Source organism: Colobus angolensis, unplaced genomic scaffold (assembly GCF_000951035.1).
Source record: "Colobus angolensis palliatus isolate OR3802 unplaced genomic scaffold, Cang.pa_1.0 Scaffold292, whole genome shotgun sequence".
In the NCBI taxonomy this organism is placed as follows: Eukaryota; Metazoa; Chordata; class Mammalia; order Primates; family Cercopithecidae; genus Colobus; species Colobus angolensis.
In genome coordinates this window covers 2591500-2597696 of record NW_012116177.1, presented here as the reverse complement: position 1 = coordinate 2597696, position 6197 = coordinate 2591500, and the positions used below count along the sequence as shown (strand labels likewise).

The 6197-nt window shown below is 36.0% G+C and overlaps 1 pseudogene across 1 annotated transcript; it reads left to right on the top strand.

The window, feature by feature from the left end:
• Positions 1-442: 442 nt before the first annotated feature.
• LOC105516854 lies at positions 443-4498 on the top strand (annotated as a pseudogene). Its single transcript, XR_001002555.1, has 2 exons — positions 443-1171; positions 4488-4498. The product of XR_001002555.1 is annotated as a 60S ribosomal protein L10-like (transcript).
• Positions 4499-6197: the final 1699 nt, after the last annotated feature.

Below are 6197 nucleotides of genomic sequence, written 5' to 3'. Positions count from 1 at the left end.
ATAGTGTGATTATTGGGTTTCTAAAGAAGAGATTTTAACCAAGGATATTTTCTTTGCCAAACCTTAGTGATGCCTCCTTCATTGTATCATGAACCTGAGTGGTTTTCCAAACAATACTGAAGTCCCTATTCTACTGACTAACACATAAATTATGTTTTTCTCTTCCTTGTGGATTTATTTGGATTTATAAAAGTAAATCTCAATCTGTACAGCTACCCATAGCTTTCCTCAGAACATTCCCAAATCTTAAAACCATGATTATTGATATCCTAACTTATAGAAGAAAAACTAGATTATATACAAAAAAATAAAGTAAGTCTTTAATACAAAGGAACACTTTTCAGTGTATTATATCTAAAACTGCAATAATGTGGACACGGGCTATCTAAAGGTAGAGCTACTAGATGGCCATTTGTTATCGCCTTTAAGAACACCACCCCCCTCCTTCCCTTCAGCGCGCCACTGAAGATCCTGGTGACGCCATGGGCCGCCGCCCCGCCCGTTGTTACCGGTATTGTAAGAACAAGCCGTATTCAAAGTCTCGCTTCTGCAGAGGTGTCCCTGATGCCAAGATTCGCATCTTTGACCTAGGGTGGAAGAAGGCAAAAGTGGATGAGTTTCTGCTCTGTGGCCATATGGTTTCAGATGAATATGGCAGCTGTCCTGTGAAGGCCTGGAGGCTGCCCAAATTTGTGCCAATAAGCACATGGTAAAAAGTTGCGGCAAGGATGGCTTCCATAATCCAGGTGCTGCTCCACCCCTTCCACGTCATCCGCATCAGGAAGATGTTGTCCTGTGCTGGGGCTGACAGGTTCCAAATAGGCATGCGAGATGCTTTTGGAAAGCCCCAGGGCACTGTGGCCAGGGTTCCATTGGCCAAGTTATCATGTCCATCCGCACCAAGCTGCAGAACAAGGAGCATGTGATTGAGGCCCTGCGCAGGGCCAAGTTCAAGTTTCCTGGCCGCCAGAAGATCCACATCTCAAAGAAGTGGGGCTTCACCAAGTTCAATGCTGATGAATTTGAAGACATGGTGGCTGAAAAGCTGCTCATCCCAGATGGCTGTGGGGTCAAGTACATCCCCAGTCGTGGTCCTCTGGACAAATGGCGGGCCCTGCATTCATGAGGGCTTCCAATATGCTGCCCCCCTCTTAATACTCACCAATAAATTCTACTTCCTGTACACCTAAAAAAAAAAAAACCAACATCCCCAATCTTGGATTTGATACTTCTTGCCATCAAACAACTAGTTCTTTGTGGTTTTCAAAGCTTCTTTAACTTACCTTCTACACTGTCCCTGTTCTCTCTTTCTCGCATAAAGCTCGCCCACTTGTTCCTGTGCCTTTTAGATGGGTGGGTAACCCGATGTGATAACTTAATTGGTGCCAGTGTGATAATGGTGATTATGATTTAATGGAGTAGGTTTCACATATAATGCAATTATAATACTTAAGCATTTAATGTCATAACCCCATAGGTTTATTAATTGTGAAATTTTCAAGTATTAGGTCAAGACAGTAGTGGATATTTTGAGACCACCAGGTACTTCTGTCATACCGTAATGCAATAAGCTGCTTACTCAAGGCCATAATTACAAAATTGTCATCCCATTCTTGCATGACTATTGAAAAGAAACCTTAAAGCATACCAAAACATCGCTTTTTTTCATATTATGTGGATCCTTAGAACATACAATATATATTATATACAACATATATAAACATATATACAACATATATTATGTGTTTATTATATAATAAATTAACACATATACATATATTAACATATATACAACAGATAACATATATACAACATATATAATGTATAACATATGAGCTAGGACACATATATTCTCTTATTAATCAATAGCACATGGCTTAATTCTAAATTGCTTCTGTGTCTCACTCTACACTAGAACCTTCCATTTATTGTTTTATAAATCTTTGGATTGAATTTCCTTCCTTCCTTCCTTCCTTCCTTCCTTCCTTCCTTCCTTCCACCCTTCCCTCCCTCCCTCCCTCCCTCTCTCCCTCTCTTTCTCTCTCTCTCTCTCTTTCATTCTTTCTCTTTTTTTGAGACGAAGTTTCACATTGTCCAGGCTGGAGTGCAATGGCACAATCTCGGCTCACTGCAACCTCCACCTCCCAGGTTCAAGTGATTCTCCTGCCTCAGCCTCCTAAGTAGCTGGGATTACAGGCGCTCGCCACCATGCCTGGCTACTTTTTTGTATTTTTCTTAGAGACAGGGTTTCACCATGTTGGCCAGCTGGTCTTGAACTCTTGACCTCAGGTGATCCACCAGCCTCGACCTCCCAAAGGACTGGAATTACAGGCATTAGCCACCTTGCCCAGCCACATTTTCTTTCTTAATTGTATCTTTTGGTGAAAGTTTAAATAATATTCTCCATAATTCATTACTTATTTAAATTCTTACTTTTATTCTGCAACAAAACACTTGATAATTCATAAGACAAATCTATAGACACCACCCAGGGATTTACAGCTAAATGAAGATGAGATGGCCACAAAGAGTAGACAGGCAAAGATGAGTATTCTTTGCTTTATACCAAATGTTAAAAACTTTAATTTCCAAGGTTATCATAAGTTTATAGTCTTAGAAAACTCATTAAAAACAGTTTGATACAATTCTATAGAAATCATAATATATTGGAAATGTCCTTTAAATGTCCTTTAAATGACAGCAGTTTTTTAAGAAAAATCAAAGTGAATCTGAATCTTCAATAAATACTTTCAAATAATATTATCATGTACAAAATAATAGGGTGACAACATTGTAGAAATAATAGAAAAATAATTTATATGTCATGTGATTAACCACTATTTTTTTAATTCCAGAAATCCACCATGTCTTTAAGAGACAAGATTAGTAAAATGTTAATAATTATTAAAACCAGATGATGGGCTAAAAAAGTTGATTAAGTTAGTCTCTATTTTTGCATATATTTAAACTTTTATAATAAAACATTTAAACATAAAGAAAGATATATAGATTACAATTACTGACATATATAGTCTCAAAAGATGGATATTTAGTAGGTATCAATGATAGTTCATTAACTCTCTCCTGAATCAGTAGGCAAATTTTTATCTACTTAGCTTACAGTAAATTCATCATTGGAAAAATAATTAGTGGATTACAAGAGGAAATATTAACCAAACCTGAGAAAGTAAACTAAAGAGGAATGAGAGCAGAATAATTCAATGAAAATTCTATTGTCATATAATCCTGATGATATATTATAAAGGTTAGTAAACTGATTGGCCAACATCTATTTTTATAGAGCTAATATTACAGGTATATTCTACGATAGAAGCAAAGAAGACAGTAAAAAAGAGAAAAGGTCTCAAGATTTAGAAAAGAAATTATAGTTAAGAAGCTAAAAGATATAAATAAAAAAATAAAAAAAAGAAAAATAAAAAAAAACAAATAAATAAACGAGCAAAAAAGAAAGCTAATAAAAACTCTACACTTTAAAAAAAAAAAAAAAAGAAGCTAAAAGAATGTAGAGGCTCTGATGCAGGTAGGAAACACATATCCAATATGGACACAGGAGTTTGAAATGGCGAATAAAACATACAGGGCCCAAGGATAAGCATTGATAACTGAATAACATTTTTGTCTTAATGCACATTCCACCACTACATCTCCAGCACTCCCTTTCCTTCTCCCACTGCAAGTGAGTAAAAATCCATTATCAAGACTATTCAATTCCTTAAACTAAGAACATTGGCGTATTTTGAGAGACAATAGAGAGTGTGGCTAAATGTACATACTCTAGAGCCAGATGTACTCGCTAGCTATATCACCTTCCTTACCTGTAAGACAGAGATAACAGTCCTATTCACTTATTCCTGTTATTACACAGTTTATTGAAATGATAATGTGATGGTTGATCAGTCCTTAGCCAGTTGGATTGCATAGAAAACTTCAAAGAAAGTAGCCCTTTTCTGTAACCACCTGGAATTTAAAATTTACCCAGAACTTTCAATGGTTTTAAATACAGATAATTATTCCATACCAAAGAAAAGCTGGGGCATGGAAGTTGTTTACTTTCATGAACACATTTTTCTGTAATTTAAACAAGTAAGGTGTTTAAAAGATAATTTGAGATAATGAGACATCTGGCCTTACCTCTTGATCTCTAGAAAACCTCAGTATAAAATAGGCTGAAAAAATAAGGGAGACTTTTTTCAAGCAGTTCATATTTGCCACAATTAAACACTGCTGAGGGTCAAGTGGTGGCCTTTCAAAGAAAGAATTCACTTGCTTCCCACAGCTTCAGCCTCTGTACAGTGAAATGTCCATAAAAGAAGAAGATAAAGAAGTTGAGTTGGCCACTTAGCTGAGAAATAAAGATCAACAGAGTGATGGTGTGGTAAGTGGTAGAATCATCACCGGATAAGATGTTCAGCAAAACATGTCCTAAATCCATTTTGCCTCTAAGTACAGGGTCTTACCAAGTTCACCCTACTTTTCCAAACTTTTAGCTTATCTGTTTCGTGTATGGATTGAATTATATTAGCTCCAAAATCCCAGCACTAAAATTACGCAGCTCAAATCCTCACAATTCTCGTTTGGTAACCTAGAGGCTTTTGTAAATTTCCTCCATGTTTCAAATTTTGTTTTTTGCTTCAGACCACACTCTTGATCTAATATTTTAAGATTACCTCAGAGGAATGTCACGAGTAGACTAGACCTTAAAGAGACATTTGATGAAGTGTCTCATTATTTTCCTGTGAATGAAAGAGACACATGAGCTGCCTAATACTACAGTATATGGATTTAAATTTTTTCTATCAACTATACCAAAAGAATAATAATTGATTGATGATTGGTTCATTAATTACTTCATTAGTTAATAGATTGCAGTCTTTATAAATAGCAGTTTATAGTTGTATTCCACAGAATTTCTGATCCTGTCTCTTCCCTACCCAATGTTTTATCATTAAACGTCATTTACATAAGATAGTATATTCAACAAATACAAAGATTTGCTGGAACGGAAGGCACAGTAAGATATTTCACAGGATAAAATTAAAAGTAGATGTCAACAGAGTAAATCAAAGTGAAATTTAATAGAGTTAAACAGTAAGTGTTCTAAATACCAGGATTAAATTCCATGAAGCTACAGCTTTTTAAAAAAGTCACAAAGTAGAATAAGAAAAAATGACTTTCAGAAAGTTAGTGTAAAGAAAGCTCACTGGTTTTCATTGGCTGCCTGCTTAGTTTGAGGTGACCTCATGATGTGGTGAATAAGCAGACATCGTTTCTCCGAGCTACCTTGACAGAAGTGTGGTGACCAGAACTAGGTAGAGATGGGCCTACTATATTCTGTGCTACTCATAAGTCACCTATCGTATCACAATTTAGCTCTTGGTTCCACACTCTAGTAGGAAAATATATCATCAAAAGATATTCAAAGTAGAGGGCAAAAGTGGAGAAGAATATTTTTTTAAATTAATTATGAAAAACAGCTGAAGTTTGAATTTCATATAAAATCATGATTCACAAAATATTATTCTTCCTTTGATTTTTTCCAACAATTTTAAATATAAAAATCATTCCTAGTTTGTTGATTGTATAAAATCAGGCAGCAAACTGGATTTATCCTATGGCCTATGGTTTGCTAATCTCTGATATAGAGCAGCACTCTTTTTTCACTGGACCTAAATCAAGGCATCTACAGGACTGCATTTTTTTCTGAAGGCTCTAGAGCAGCATCTGTTTGCTTACTTTTGCCAGCTTTTACAGGCCATCTATTTCTTTGCTCCTGACCTCACCTCTATCCATTTTCAAAGCCACCAACATTCCACTTATCTGCCCATTCTTTCATAGTCACATCTCCCTCTGATCACAGTCAGGAAATGTTTTCTGGTATTAGCCACTTTAGACACATGTAATTACATTTGGGCAACCCAGATAATCCAATATAATTTCCCTTATCAGAATGAATATCCAACAGAAAAACTATTACATAAGGAGACGATCTACCACACTGATTTTTATGTAGATGCAAATTAAAACATGAGGCACCACTTTATACTCATCACTTCGACAAAAACTAGAGATACCACCAAATGTTGGTGAGATTATGGAGAAATAGGCATCTTGTGCATTGTGGCAGGCATGAAGAGCAACAGAGCCCTTTTAGTCTGGCAGTGTAAACTGTGGTATGG